Source organism: Zalophus californianus, chromosome 11, assembly GCF_009762305.2.
Source record: "Zalophus californianus isolate mZalCal1 chromosome 11, mZalCal1.pri.v2, whole genome shotgun sequence".
In the NCBI taxonomy this organism is placed as follows: domain Eukaryota; kingdom Metazoa; phylum Chordata; class Mammalia; order Carnivora; family Otariidae; genus Zalophus; species Zalophus californianus.
This window is the reverse complement of record NC_045605.1, coordinates 8727445-8744272: the sequence shown is the minus strand read 5'-3', so window position 1 is coordinate 8744272 and position 16828 is coordinate 8727445. Positions and strand designations below refer to the sequence as shown.

The window sequence follows — 16828 nt, the reverse complement described above, 5'->3', positions numbered from 1 at the left end:
CTAAGGATAAAGCTAATCCTGCGGATGGCAGAGTGCTGAAAGGTTCTTTATGACACTGTTGAGTCTCCAACCTACCAACTCTTAAAGCTGCCTTCCCTCTGCATTTCCTGTTGTAGGCAATAATACATTTTCTTCATTTTTTAGCCAATTTGGGTCAGGCTTTTACTATTTGTAGCTGAAAGATTGCTGGATCAGGAAGGATACTGTGACTTGGATTGAGTGAGCTGAATGAATCAGATTCTCTCTCTTGGGATATTAGGCCTGAAGAAGCAGGGAAGGAAAGCTGCCAGTTAGTTGTGAGGCAACTGCAACTGAGAGAGTCTATTAAACACAGGGACTTGTACGAGCCATTATAAAAGGAAAAAAACCGACGGAAGCCAGCTAGGATAGAGAGAACAGGGGTACAAACATGTGTGCAAGAAGAACAAGGACAACTCCTTAAGACAAAGACCAGTCTTTTAGATTTCTAGTTCCCATGCTGCTTACTTAAGACTTTTCTTACCATGAGTTACTATGAAACAGCTCTGATAAACTTACAAGTCATTTCCCCTACTGCAGTTAGGTTTTGAGTATGTTCTCCTGCTACCTTAACGAGCCTGTCTTAGGACATGTGAGGGTAGATCCCCGAAAGGGGGAAAGTCAAAATAGACCTAAAACTGCAAAGTAAAAAGGGGCCAAAAAAACTAACAGATGAAGGAAGAAACGACGGCTGCGATGATAGTATAACTTAACAAGATATGTACACGTAACTAGCAAGTGAACAAAATGATCACGTCACCAGTATCAACAAACTGGCCCCTAAGAGAGAATAAATCATGCATCAAGATGTTCTATACAGAATGGATAAAAAGATGTGTGGGTATACACACACACACACAGTGGAATATTACTCAGCCACTAAAAAAACGAAATCTTATCATTTGCAATGACATGAATGAGCTAGAGGGTATTATTATACTAAGCAAAATGAGTCAATCAGAGAAAGACAAATCAAGATTTTACTCATATGTGGAATTTAAGAAACAAAACAGAGGATAATAGGGGAAGGGAGGGGAAAAAAAGTAAGGTGACATCAGAGCGGGAGACAAACCATAAGAGACTCTTAACTATAGGAAACAAAACTGGGGTTGATGGAGGGAGGTGGCTGGAGGAATGGGGTAACTGGGTGATGGGCAGTAAGGAGGGCACGTGATGTGTAGGCACTGTGATGAATCACTAAATTCTATCTCTGAAACTAATAGTACACTATATGTTAATTAATTGAAATTTAAAATTAAATGATGTTCTATACTTGGCAAAAAGGTGTCCAGTTCCAGCATTAGATTTTCAAATCCTTTCATGACACATTTTTACCCTTTCATTTATTCTTAAGCTTTTGGCCAAAGAATGCAAGGGCTTGATGCTTCTGCTCTGCACACCTCTCCCATCTGGTGCCCTCTTTCCTCACTCACCCCCCTCAGCGAATTTTGCTGATATTACCCCATATTAGCCCCCAATTACATTTCAACCTGGGTTACTGCAAAACTATCAAACTAAATCACTATGGTTGTGCGATCTCCCGATCCCAATACCAAATTAATCTTTCTAAAGGGGAACTCTACTTCATTCCTCCATTTAAAAATTCTCAATAGCTCTTCCATGTTTACGGCATTAATTTAGCCCATATTACTCCTAGCCTAGTTAATATACAGTAAACTCCATGATAAACAGTTCTAACCATTTTTTGTGCCCTTACTATCTTTTTGTATTACCATCTCCTTACTACCCACCTTCCCCCACAATCTGCTCCAGTCAGCCTGACTGCTTTGTTTCTCCACATAACCTCATAATTTCAGATCAGACATTTCAAAGGTTAACAAATGGATTTCAGAAACAAAATGAGTGGGTTATTTGCTGATGAACAACTTGTCCTCATCTCTTTCCACTAATGAGTTTCTCTAAGAAGAGATAAGGATGATGACAAGTACCACTCCAGTTGTCCTCATGGGGTAGCATGCTAGAAACGGTGAGTTGTACATATAGAGAATGTGCAACAAATAGCTTGAAGTCCCCATGATGACTAGGACCAGTGTCCTTATGTTAATGCCCATCAGCACTGGATATACTGAACAACACTGTCTGCAGTCTATATGGAATGTATGGATACATTCAGGTCAATAACTATTCTTAGTAAAATGAAAAATAAACACATTCTCTAATAAATGAAAACTAAAACTATTACTAACAGAGAAATGGTTAAAGCAATATAAATATGTTTTTGGCTGACTATCTTGGTCCATAAAAGCACAATTTTAGTTCAAAACAGTAATCGTCAATGTTAGAGAGTCAATTCTCTCAATTCCTTAATAAACATTTATAGGGTGTTTACAATATGCTTAGGGCTTAGGACCTCTACCAGGTACCAGAAATACAAGCATAAATAAGAAACATTTGTTGCCCCCAAGGAGTTTAATCTAGTAGGAGAGACAGACCTAGAAGCATGTAATTATAAAATGGCAAGTACAGCATTGAGAGACATGCAGAGGCTATTACGGGACCACAGAGAAGTGACCTCTGACTGACCTAGCACAAGGGAAGTCAAGAGAGGATTCTCAGGCCACTGTTCTTTCAGTAACATCTATTACCACTATCAATCATCACTGTCCTCAAAAGCCCTGTATACACAGCCAAAAGAGTCAGCAGCAGATTGCCCACGTGGACTTTAAGCAATAGTTAATATAAAAAATAAAAATGAAGAAATTGCTGATATCCCTTGGACCTATATAAAGAAGGTGTCAGAGGCTACTAGCAGATAAGGTGACCAAAGCAAGAAAAAAATTTTAATTTAAATATTCAGTAAAAAAATCTTTAAAGACCCCCTGTGCTTCATGTGTCTTTCATTGTGTGGGGGGTGTGGGTGTGTCTTTGTGTGTGTGTGTGTGTGTGTGTGTGTGTATACACTTTATACATATATGAAGGATCCACTGATAAATCTACAAATAGTTTGCTGCCACTGCAGAACGTTTTAAATATTCTAATTAAATTTTCTCTCAAAGGAATTTGTATTCTGGAATCAGATTTCACACTCATAATTATCTTCTAAAGGGTCTGCATCTATAGTGGAAAAAAAACCAAAAAAACAAAAAGCAGGGCTTACCTGGGGAGAAATATTTCACCTCATATAAAGCATAAAGTTATAGTCTCCATGAAGTTTTTGTACTTTACTCCTCTAAAGTGTGAAGCTGATGGGTGTACAGATTCTTAAAAAGACACTACAGATGGACATGGTTAGTGAAACATGGTTTAAGGCTGAGGAGAAGAGGCAGTTGATGACAAGCAGAAAAAATGTACAGTTCTCACTTGCATTTAGGTGTGGGGAACTAATTTAAAAGCTACTAAGATGCCTGTCTTAGAATTGTAATTACAATGCATAAAGAAGTTCCTCTATGATGATTAAACATAGCATAATATTAAAGATCTTACCTTTTATTTGAAATAACTTGTAACTGAGTTTTTATATAGATAGAACTATAAAACAGGGTACTAAATGACAAAATCAAACAACTCAGTCAAGAAATAAGTAAAGAAAAGAGGCATGTAGTTAGTACCTATTTTGACTAAATAAGCTGACAATGGCCAAATACTGTTTGAATAATAATGACTCAAATCTTGGAGCTTCTCTATTGCAGACAGTAAGAACCTGCAGCATAGGAGATCATACATCAGTCAGATTATTTCAAACTAATGAATTAAATGTTTATCAAAGAAAAGGAAACAGCTGCTCAACCCTGACATCTAAGTTTTTCTTTCCTTTTTGTTTTTCCATAAAAATTCATCCTATCATTAAGCTTCTAAGAGTTTTTCCTCCTCTTTAAACATGCTTATTTGTACTGGAAAACACTGAAATAAACAAAGCAGAAATCCTTTAAGAGGGAATAATAAAATCATTGTTATGGGGCAGATACTTACTGACATAAGCTTTATCACAATCATGTTTTACCCTAAACAATTTCTATATTTGCTTTCCCCACAGTTTTTTGTTTGTCTGTTTCAAATTTTCTAACCATGGATCCCAACTTATAATTAACTTTAGAATTCTAAAACATACAGGTGCCAAAGAATGGCTAACCAAAAAATGGAATAAAGCAAGTGAATCAGAACGGCATTTAATCTATATAGACTGACTTACACATTGTAGATAACTTGGAAGAAAAGACAGACCTGAGAACGAAAAAAGACAACTTTTATCAAAGAAACCTCCCAGCTTGCTCCACAGTGATCCTAAAATTACTAGTGAACATTCTGGTACTAGCGTTGAAATTGGATCAAATCTATTTTCTGATATGATTCTTTGATATAAATCTGTATTCGGTTGCTACAATTGACCCATTTCTCACTGTTTTAAGTTCTTAGAAGCTTCTGTGCAAGGCAATATGCACATTCATGTCTGTGTCCAATCGATCTCCATCCTGTGAGGAGGACAAGCTTCCATTAAACCAGTGTTAGGAGCCTCTTCTCTGAAATGCCAATTCTCTTTTCCAATACCCTTCTTGTTGGATTTTCTTTTTTCTCCTGCTGTTGGAACAATTCTTCTAGGCAAAGGAGAGATGGTACTAGGGCTGAGGGTCAAGTTACTGAGCATTTCTGAGCTGAAGAGGAAAATGAGAGGCTGGCTTTTCTTACCCTATGGTTCCCAGAATGATTCAAGAAATGACAAGATTCAAATTTAAGTCTGAATTTATTTTTATAATGTATTTATGATTGAAGGATCTCCAACTAAACTGTCTTTTCAAAATAGAAAGAACAATGTCTCTTCCTATACCCTTTATAGTTGGTTGGTCTCCTGTCTGTCCTGCTTTTGAATGGCCCCCCTTCTGGTGGAGGGAAAGGGTAGCTGATCCAGGGCTGATGTTCAAGTTACTGAGCCCTCTACCAGTATTGCTAAGCAGGAGGAAAGAGAGATGCTGTATCTTCCTGGAAATTTTCTTGCTGGGGCATCTGGAAAGACTCGAAGATTCAATGTTGGGTTAAAATGAAGTTCAATGATTGGTTCATGGAAGCCAGGTCACAGCTTGAAGCTCTCCTTGGATCTGTGGGTCTAGACAGGAATGTGATGCTCAAGGCTCTCAAATTGCTAAAAATTGGGCCCAAAAAGGACTCCCGCTCAGTTTGAGCCTTCTAAGAGTTTTAAAAGAAAAAAAGTGAAATTAATTTGACATTTATAAAGGATCTCTACATACTAGAGGACTGGGCTAAGAGATGGGGACACAACATGAGTAAAAACAGAATATCTAGTCTCAAGAACACAGTTTAATGAAAGAATAAGATAAAATGTTTCAAGTATTATGATACAGATGTGAGCAAAGTGTTAATGGAAGAGGAAAGGTTAGCACCCAAACTCCTAAATCTATTGGGAGCTTCCCTTTCTTTCTAAAGCACTGTCTTAATCCTTAATTTAGACTTCAAAGTCTCCAAGTCCTCTATATTAAACCATGTTCCCCAATATTACAAATATTGCTTCTCCATAGGGAATTTACTCACACTGCCAGGATTTCCTATCATTTCTAATATCAAGAATATTCTTCCACTATCCATCATTCCCAACTATTTATACTTTACATATTTAAACTATGTAGCAACATAGTATCGTCAGTGGTTCTCAACATTAGTGTTCATAAAATCACATTGGGAAGCTTGCTAAAAATGCTGAGCTTTGGATCCTATACCCAAGAAGTCTGATTCAGCAGGTCTGGTATGGGACCTAGAGCTCTTTTTATATAGCTACCCAATATAATTTTGATGTCTGTGGTCTATAAAACTAAATAAGAGCTTGGGTTTTTTAGTCAAGCTGATTGAGTTTGAATCGGTCCTCTTCATTATCAGCTATGTCCCCGTGGGCACATTCACCTTGCCACTGGGTCTTCCTTTCCTCTTCTATATGGGGATAACGGTAACATATCACCCACGTGAGGTTTAAATGGGACAGGACATACAAGACAGGTAGCAGGGGGCCTGGGACATGGTAATTATTCAATAAATGTTATTGTTATTAGATTACAATAATTTAGAAATTAACTTTCTAATCAAGGACATCTGAATCTGGCTGTTCTCTCTCTCCAAGCATGGTATTAGTTATATGCCTGTTACACAAATTCAAATTACTCTTATTCACATCTAAGTGGTCTGTATTTTTCACGATGATTGTGTAAAAGTGGAACAGTGAGCCAAAGGCAGCACACAGTCCCAAGATGATATCATGACATACTGTTTATCACCAGGATTCTTGGCAAAACTCAAACCAGGAGATTTGAATTTTGGTGCTCTACAATTTCTTTGATTCGTTCCCTTCCCACATCTTCCCAACATATGAGTGACCCATTGACTGTAAAGATGTTTAAAAAGTCCGGAAATGATTAACTTTGGCCATAGCTCCCTAGCCACCAATTTCCCATAGATTTAGTGTCTCCATGACAAAATTTAAGATTATATGTTTTCTGTGTTACCTCAGGATTTGATTACATTGCTTTTATATGTATAAATTACACACATTGTTTTATATACGTAAAAACCCACTATTTATGCACATGTACATATATAAATATTTACACACTTTTATTACTGTATGTTTTTCCATATATATACTCAATAAACTGACAGATTTTTAAAGAAAGTATCTAGATAAGATCTTAGAAGCACCTATGCATCATCATCTTCAATCATAAAGTTATATGGGGTACATATTGTATAAAAAGCCGATATTGGCTTTCTTGGTATAGCTAATAATTAGTCTCATGTGGCATTTAATGTAATGCTTTTGGAAGTAGCAAATAATTTCCATAAAATCATCAGTCCACATACCTCAAACATAATAAAGGCCATATATAAAAAAGCCAGAGCTAACATCATACTCCATGGTGAGAAAAACAGCGCATTTCCTCTAAAATCAGGAAAAGGACAAGCATGTCCACTCTCACCACTTTTATTTAAATAGTACTGAAATCCTAGCCACAGCAATCAAATGAGAAAAAGAATTAGAGGTACCTATACTGGTAAAGAAGTTAAACTGTCACTATTGCAGATAACATGCTACCCACGTAGAAAATCCTAAATGCTCCACAAAAAGCTGCCTAGAATAATGAAGTCAGTAAAGCTGAGGATGCAAAATTAATACCCAGAGATTGGTAGTGTTTCTGTACACTAATAATGAAGTAGCAGAAAGACAAACTAGGAAAACAACACCATTTACAATTACATCAAAAGGATAAAATACCCAGGAATAAACTTAACCAAAGAGATGAAAGATCTGTACTCTGAAAGCTACAACGCAGTAATGAAAGAAACTGAAGATGACGCAAACAAATGGAATGATACTCCATGTTCATGGATTGGAAAAATATTGTTAAAATGTCCATACTATCCAAAGTAATCTACAGATTCAATACAGACCCTATTGAAATACCAACAGCATTTTTCACAGAACTAGAACAAATAATCCTAAAATTTGTATGGAACTAAAAAAGACCCTGATAGCCAAAGCAAACTTGAGAAAGAAGAACAAAGCCGGAGGTTTCATAAATCCAGATTTCAAAATATACTACAAAGCTGTAGTAATCAAAACAGTAATGGTACTGGCACAAAAAACAGACACATAGATCAACAGAAACAGAATAGAGAGCCCAGAGATAGACTGATGCTTAAATGGTCAGTTAACATACGACAAAGAAGCAAGAACATACAATGGGGGAAAAACAGCTCTTCAACAAATTGTTCTGGGATAATTGGACAGCTACATACAAAAGAAATCACACTGGACCACTTTCTAACACCATACACAAAAATAAACTCAGAATGAATTAAAGACCTATATGTGAGACCTGAAACCATTAAAAATCCTAAAAGAGAGCACAGGCACAGTAATTTCTCTGACACTGGCTGTAGCAACATCCTTCTAGATTTGCCTCCTTTGGCAAAGGAAACAAAGCAAAAATAAACTATTGATGACTACACCAAATAAAAGCTTTTGCCAGCGAAGGAAACCAACAAAAAAAACACAAAGGAAACCTACTGAATGGGAGAAAATATTTGCAAATGATAGATCTGATAAGGAGTTACTATCCAAAATACATTTAAAAAAAACTCATACAACTCAATACCCGAAAACCAAACAATCCAATTAAAAAGTAGGCAGAGGACCTGAACAGACACTCTTCCAAGGAAGACATCCAATGGCCAATAGACATGAAAAATTGCTCAACATCACTCATCATCAGGGAAATGCAAATCAAAACCACAATGAGATATCCTCTTACACCTGTGAAAATGACTAAAATTAAAAATAATGAATAACAAGTATTGGTGAGTTTATGGAGAAAAAGAAACCCTTGTGCACAACCAGCAATGTAAACTGGGATAGGCACTGTGGAAAATAATATGGAGGTTCTTCAAAAAATTAAAATAGAGTTACCATGTGATCCAGTAATTCCACTATTGGGTGTTTACCTAAAGAAAATGGAGATGTTAATTTGAAAAGATCTATACACCCTATACATGTATTTACTGTACCATTAATTACAATAGACATGGAAGCAACCTAAGTGTCCATCAATAAGATGAAGGGATAAAGAAGATGTGGTACACACACACCCAAAACACATACACTGCAATATTATGCAGCCATCAAAAAGGATGAGACTGTGCCATTTGCAACAACATGAATGGACCTAGAAGGTATAATGCTAAGTGAAATAAGTCAGATCGAGAAAGACAAATATTATATGATTTCACTCATATGTGGAGTGTAAAAAAAACCCCAAATGAATAAACAAAAAGCATAATCAGACCTATAAAGACAGAGAACAAACTGATGGGTGTCAGAGGGGACAAGGGTGGGAGATGGGCAAAATGGGTGAAAGGGATTGGGAGATACAGGCTTCCAGTTATGGAATGAATAAATCATGGTAATAAAAGGTACAGCATAAGAAATATAGTCCATGATGGATATTGTAATAGCATTGTACAATGACAGATGGTAGCTATACTGGTGGTGAGTACAGTCTAACATGTACACCTAAAACTAATGTAACAATGTGTGTCAACTATACTAAATAAATAAATAAATAAATAATGAAAGTATCAGTCCATGAAAAGCAAGCTACAGAGCCTGCAAAGTCATCCTAGCCAGAGTAACATATTTGCCACTGACAAAGCCAAAATCACAACTTATTATACTGAAGCAAATTAATCAAACTAAAGTGTCTGTCATATTATAGGTGTTTAATGGCTAACTGCTGAATGTCTGAATATACAGTGAATGGTTTCCTTTATATACATCAACTACGCTAAAAAGAAATAAGTATATTATTTTAAATTTATTTATGTTTATTGTTTTTAAATGCATTTCTAATTTTTATTTTTTTAAAGATTTATTTATTTGAGAGAGAGCAGAGAGAGAGAGAGCGAGCACATGATTTGGGGGGGCGGACCGAGAGGGAGAAGCAGACTTCCAGCTGAGCAAGGAGCCCGATAAGGGGCTTGATCCCAGGACCCTGGCATCATGACCCAAGCCAAAGGCAGACACTTCACCTACTGAGACACCCAGGTGCCCCTAAATGAATTTTTTAAATCTAAAACTAAAAACAAGCAAGTTTTCCCTTAGAACTCAGTTAAAATCTATCTAATTCCTACAGATCTCTACACGTATAACTCAAATTTAAATTACCTTTATTTAATTTTACTTCAGTGAATTAAAGACCAATCTTCCCTGCACATGGTATGTGAAATATTAGGTGTTTCAGTAAAGAATATGTAGCTTTAGTTAACTTAACAATATTGTAAATCTAGCCTGAACTCAGAAGTGTTCTTAACAAAAGAGGTCCACCAAAGATACAAATGTAGTGATCCGAAGGGGCACCTGTACCCCAATGTTTATAGCAGCAATGTCCACAATAGCTAAACTATGGAAAGAGCCCAGATGTCCATCGGCAGAGGAATGGATAAAAAAGATGTGGTGTGTGTGTGCACACACACACACATACACACACACACAATGGAATACTACTCAGCCATAAAAAAAAAAATGAAATCTTGCCATTTCCAACAATGTGGATGGAACTAGAGGGTAGTATGATAAGCAAAGTAAGTCAATCAGATAATTATCATATGATCTCACTCATATGTGAAATTTAAGAAACAAAACAGAGGATCAAAGGGGAAGGGAGAGAAAAATGAAACAAGATAAAATCATAAGAGACTCGTAACCACAGGAAACAAACAGGGTTGCTGGAGAGGAGGTAGGTGGGGGGGATGGGGGGGGAAACTGGGTGATGGACATTAAAGAGGGCACGTGATGTAATGAGCACTGGATGTTATATGCAACTGATGAATCACTAAACTCTACCTCTGAAACTAATAATACACTATATATTAAAAAAAACCAAAAACCCCAAAAGAGAGCCACTAAAAGCAGTAAAAATCAATTTTTACATATAAAATCAAGACAGAAAACACAACTTTTCTTCTATGCTGAAACTCATAATGGAACAGTACTATTTCCAGAAGACTGACACTACCACTGACCAGCCATATTATTAGGTAAACATAAAAGTAGAGCTCACTCTGGTTTCAGCTCTATTGAATACAACTTTGCTTTCAGCTTATTTTTTTTTACTTTCATTTAACTTATATAATTTTATGAAAAGAATTTTTCCAATTTTAAACATAAAATAACCTAGGAAAAATAAGCAACATGGTCAATTACAATAACTATAATAATAATTTGTATTTTGATGTTTGAATCACTGGAGGTCTGAATAGAAAAAAATGGAAGAGGTTGAAAATGATTATTGAAGATGATCAACAAAATGGTTATAATATTTTTAGATATAGATGCCTAGTCTTGACTTTCCCCAAATTAATAATTATGCCAAAGATGTTAGAACTCTACTAGAGCATTTTATTATTATAATTTTTGTAACAGGTATACAACAAATATTTTGAAAATGATAAGCAAGAACCATTTCTGCTTTTTAGGGGAATGATATTTCATAAGAGCTTTTCTTTTTTCTTTTTTTAAAGATTTTATGTATTCATTTGACAGAGAGAGACACAGTGAGAGAGGGAACACAGCATGGGCAGAGGGAGAGGGAGAAGCAAGCTCCCCACGGAGCAGGGAGTCCAATACAGGGCTCGATCCCAGGACTCTGGGATCATGACCCGAGCTGAAGGCAGATGCCTAACGACTGAGCCACCCAGACGCCCCTCATAAGAGCTTTTCTTACTGAATTCAAAATTCTCTCAAGGTCTTAAAGAACAGCAAGTAGGATATATAACTACTTATAGTCACATGTTTCTACAAAGATCAGAGATTTTCTTCTACTTCTTCAGAAAGTTCATACCAGAGATAGTTTAACCAAATCATGAGTTGAAATTTGCTTCCTCAGAAAAGCCAAAGAAAACGATAATTCATTGCTAACATTAAGATTTAAAATATATCTAAATTAAGGATATTAAGCGATAGCTGATTAGCGTATTGATATAAGGTATGTAAATCTAATCCAATGTTTTATGGGGAAAGGATCTACAGTCAAGCAATAAAGCTTTCAAGACGAATGAACTGTGGGGGCGCCTGGGTGGCTCAGTCGTTAAGCATCTGCCTTCGGCTCAGGTCACGATCCCAGGGTCCTGGGATTGAGCCCCGCATCGGGCTCCCCTGCTTCTCCCTCTCCCGCTCCCCCTGCTTGTGTTCCCTCTCTCACTATGTCTCTCTCTCTGTCAAATAAATAAATAAAATCTTTAAAAAAAAAAAAGACTAATGAACTGTTTATAGTTAATGTTGAGAAAATACTATATTTGCATATGCCTTGAATTAATGCTTATTAATAAAGCACTAAATTATATTTTTCTGCCTCTCTTCATTCCCTAGATCAACTTCTGGATGTGTAAAGATTTCTGAGTGTTCCTAGAATAATTTTTTTTTAAATGAAAGAGCTATTCTAGAGAAAGATCTTAGCTATGAAAAAGTGATGATAAGAGAAGTACTAGAACTATCTGCCTTCTGTGCTCCCACCACCACGACACCACTACCACCTCCTGTGCCATCACAAGGACTCGCAACAAAAGTAGATGTAGATGTCAGAACTACAACTGCATTGTCCTTTGTCATTTATAAAACACGCTCACATACATTGTATTGCCTAATCCTCATGAATGAGTGTGTACGGTCATTCCTTATTACGTTACCTCAGCAAGCCATTAGATGATACAGCAGATGATACAAGTTCTTAAGTACATAAATGGAGCTAGGATAATTACATGAGTCTCCTGATATCTAGTTAAGTGTCTTTTCCACTATAATACTATAAACTTCAAGTATTCAAATACATTCACTCGGTTACCTGTGGTTATCTTGGTAGATGTTAACTGATCTGGGAAAAAATAATTCGCTACGTACTTGTAATGACAATATATTATTTTAGAGCACAGTGGTCACCAGCTAAAGTGTATGGTATATGATTAGCAGATTCAAAGTCAGTATAGACAGATAATGGAGTATGTGCAAGGATCAACAAAATGCTGTACTCACAGATGGAGAGACAAATGCGCGCAAAAAAGAATGGAACTATGTGACACTACCCTAACCAGTTGCAGTATGCTGAAATATAATAGGCGCTAGAACACTGGAACTGACAAGCTACATGACATATCAATTACACAATATGTGTAGCCTGACAGAATTTAGGGAAGAGTAGAAAGTATTCATTTTGCTGACTACCAATTCAAGAATACAAACACTGACAGGAAGATTATAATTGGTAAACAAGACATATATTCCAGCAATAGGATATACTTGTCACAGCCTCCCGTCTAGTTGGACTTTCTCCAAAAGATCTACACTCTAAAATGTCTTCTGAACTCAAACTGCAGAGCTATCTCATATTTTTCCAAATGAAAATATACTTATTTTCTCCAATAGTAAAAGCTGTGCATACTTACTGTGAAAAAACTTCAAACACAGAAACACACAAAGTACAAATGAAAGCCCCCCTTATAATCCCACCCCTCAGACACTACTGAACAGCTCAATTTAGATTTTCCAAACTTTTCCCTGTCTATGAAAATATGCATCTATAATGAAATATAAACATTGTTTGTATATTTGTCATATAAAGATGTCATATCAATATAAACCATGTATTATATATAAACTGCTTTAAACAGTAAGAGCTATTAAATAGTAATTACTTGAAAACCTAAATGCAATCATACCATACATAGTATTTTGCAATTTATTTTTCTCGTCTCTTAATTTATCTCTTAACTTTACTGATTCTCTAATTCTAAGGGCAATTCTTTCATAGCTGTATTTGATTCAGAAAGAGAAATTTCATTTACTATATGATACAAATAGAAAAAAACATTTTTTATGACTCTAGACTTATTTTCACCTATAATCCCAAAGAAAGTAAAATAAAATGCTTCATTACACAAAAGGAATATTTTGACTATCTAATATATAGTTTTGACTAATTGTATCTGACATAAATTTAGTTTTCAAGTGAAAAAATCTGACTGATGAAGATTTAAGTTGTCATATGTCTAGAAGGCAATCTATAACAAAAGCTCGAATGTTTGGCTAAGAAATTTCATTTCTAGTCATTTATCTTAAAGAATTAAAAACATGTTCAAAGATTTAGTTTTAAGGACATTCATGGTAATGTTATTTATAATGATAGAAAAGATCTAAATGCTCATCTGCAAAGAACTGGTTAAACACATTAGGTTTAATTGATGGATTACTACATAGTGACTTAAATAATTTTACAGAAATATATTTATTGGCCTAAAATATTTTCTTGAGCTGGGGGCGGTGGAGTGGGTACAAAAGTGTATTTCTTAGAAAGTTAAATATACACCTATCATACGATCCAGCCATTTCATTCCTAAGTATTCAACCAAGAGAAAAGTAAGTATATATCTATACACAGATTTGTACATTACTGTTTCTAGCAATTTTATTTGTAACATCCAGAAATTGGAAACAAACCAAACATCCATCAACAGGTGAAGAGGTAAACTGCGGTATATCTAAACAAGGGAATACAACTCAGCATTAAAAGGAATGAATTACTGATATATGCAACACTACAGATGAATCTCAAAATAATTATGCTGACTGAAAGCAACCAGACAAAAATGGAAGTACATACTATATATATATATGTATCTATAATTCCATTTATGTATAATTCTAGAATTCTGGAGGCTAATCTATAGTGACAGCGAATCAGTGGTTGCCTGGGGGTGAGGGGATGAGGAGGGACAGGTGAGGGAAGGACTACAAAGGAATATGAGAAAGCTTACAGTATGTCAACTGCACCTCAGTAAAGCTTTCAAGTAACACACACACACACGAAATATACTTATGCTATCATCCCACTGCTTTGTTTGAAATATAAAACATAAATGCAGAAGTCCCTAAAACATAAACATGCAGTTTACTATAATCACCCATATAATCACCACTAACATCAAGAAATAACATTAGAGTATTTCCAGCATCCCAGATGCACCTCTCCCACTTTCCCTGCAAAATCACAACTTCCTCCCTCTTCTCAGAGATAACTCTATCCTGTTATGGTAATCACTTCTTTTCTTTCTTTTTTTTTTAGAACGTAATTGTACTAAGGATGTATCCCCAAACAATATAGCTTCGTTTTTACATATTTGGGGTTTTATAGAAATAGAATGTGTTCTTCTGTGTGTTTTCTTTCCCTCAGTAACACGTTTTTAGGAGTCATTCATAGAGTGTAGTACATTTTTTTTTATTACTGAATAGTATTCTATTGTATGAATATATCACAATGTATTTATCCATTCTATTGTTGGTGGACATTTTGTTGTTTCTAGTTTGGGACGATTAAAAATAATACTGCTGGAGCGCCTGGGTGGCTCAGATGGTCAAGCATCTGCCTTTGGCCCAGGTCTTGTTCTCTAGGTTCTGGGATCGAGCCCTACGTCAGGCTCCCAGCTCAGCAGGGAGTCTGCTTCTCCCACTCCCCCTGCTTTTGCATGCTCTCTCTCTCAAATGAGTAAGTAAAATCTTAAAAAAAAAAAAAGTTAAAAAAATACTGCTGTGAACATTCTTTTAGGTGCATCCTAGTGTACTGTACATGAAATAGAGTGAAATTTCTAGGTCACAGGGTATACTTATTTTTGAATTTATTTAATATTTTACATACTACCAACAGTACATGAGAATTCCTTTAGCTCCATATCCATGCATTCCCTTTACAGCACTTATTGCTACCTGAACACTCCTCGTTTACTTCTACTTTTTTAATGTGCATCTTCCCACACTGTAGACTGTCACCTCCATTAGAGCAGAGACTTTGCCTGTTTTATCCCCTGCTCTAGTCCTAGCATGTACAACAGTGACTGGAACAGTGCTTGACATACAACAGGGCTGAACAAGTATCTGCTGAACTACTAATTGAATAAATGAAAATTCCAGCCCATTAGTAATTTCAGCCAGGGCTAAGCAGAAGGATGAATTGCTCAATGACTCCAAAAATACTTATATATTATGTAATTAAAAATGGGTATATAATTACTTAAATATGATCATGAGTCCAACCACAGAAAACTATGTATATATACAAAGAATGAAAGTGGGAAGAAACAAATCAAAACTTAGAGATATTTGTCTTGGGGCACCAAAGGGTCTTTTTCTCCCTTCTCCCCACCTTCACTCCTACCTTTTACATATTTTCCAAAATTTCTTCAATAAATACATTACTTTTGTCAAACATAAAAGGTAAACTTAAAAAATATAGTATCAATGAAAGAAAAGGAACTACTGATATATACAGTAACATGGATGAATCTCACAGACATAAGGTTGAGTAAAAGAAGTGGACACAAAAGAATATTATTCTATTTATCTGAAATTCAAAAACAGGCAAAACTAATCTATGGTGACAGAGGTAAGACCAATGGTAACTCTTGTGGGGATTCTGACTGCAAGGAAACTTTCTAGAGTGATGGAAATGTTCTCTGTCTATTCTTAGGAGATAGTTACCTAAGAGGACACATATGCAGAAAATTCATCAAGTTCATCAAGCTATAAACTTAAGATTGTGCACTTTTTGTACATAAATTACACTTCAATTTTTAAAAAAAGGAAAACCATGTACATGAATGACTAGATAGGAACAAAAAATGAAAACACGTTTTATGAATTTCTAATTTTCTATAACCATGCTATCTGCACTCTAATTAAACACTAGAGGTTCAGAAAGTTTTTAAGTGTGTTAGTCAATAAAGCAGTGTTAGATGTGTAAGTCAAATTCCTCATGCTACGTAGAAAAGCAAAATCTTCTCGTGACAGTTTCTGAGTCTTTTCACTGTCCCCTTCTTCAGACATATTGTACACTTAGGATAGAAGTTTGGAAATAAACTAAGAGGTGAATGTGTAGCAGAGCTTTTCTCATTCCAAACAAATTTGAATTTTCTGAAATCAATGATAATAATACTGCTCTCAGCAAGACAAATGCTGACAGCAGTCATTTAGAAAATGAGAAACATGCCATGTGGCCAATATGTTAGGAAAAATGTTTCCTTTTTTCTCAGTTTCTTTTGGGAAAATAGTATTTTCTATATCTGTTTGACACTGTGGCAGACATATATGTCTTAGATATATGCCTTACTATAGTGCTGATAGGGTTTTTTTGGGGGGGTTCACAAGGTACTTGTTTACTTTTTGTCAATCAATAAAATCAGTATTCAAAAATTATTAGTCCACTATCAAAATGTTGTTACTGAAAAATAAAATCTACTCACACATTTGTAATGA

General features: G+C 35.6%; 1 protein-coding gene across 1 annotated transcript in view; it reads right to left on the bottom strand.

Annotated features, from left to right (window-relative positions):
- Nucleotides 1-16828, bottom strand: part of SIK2 (salt inducible kinase 2) — a 122334-nt gene that overhangs the window by 63266 nt on the left and 42240 nt on the right.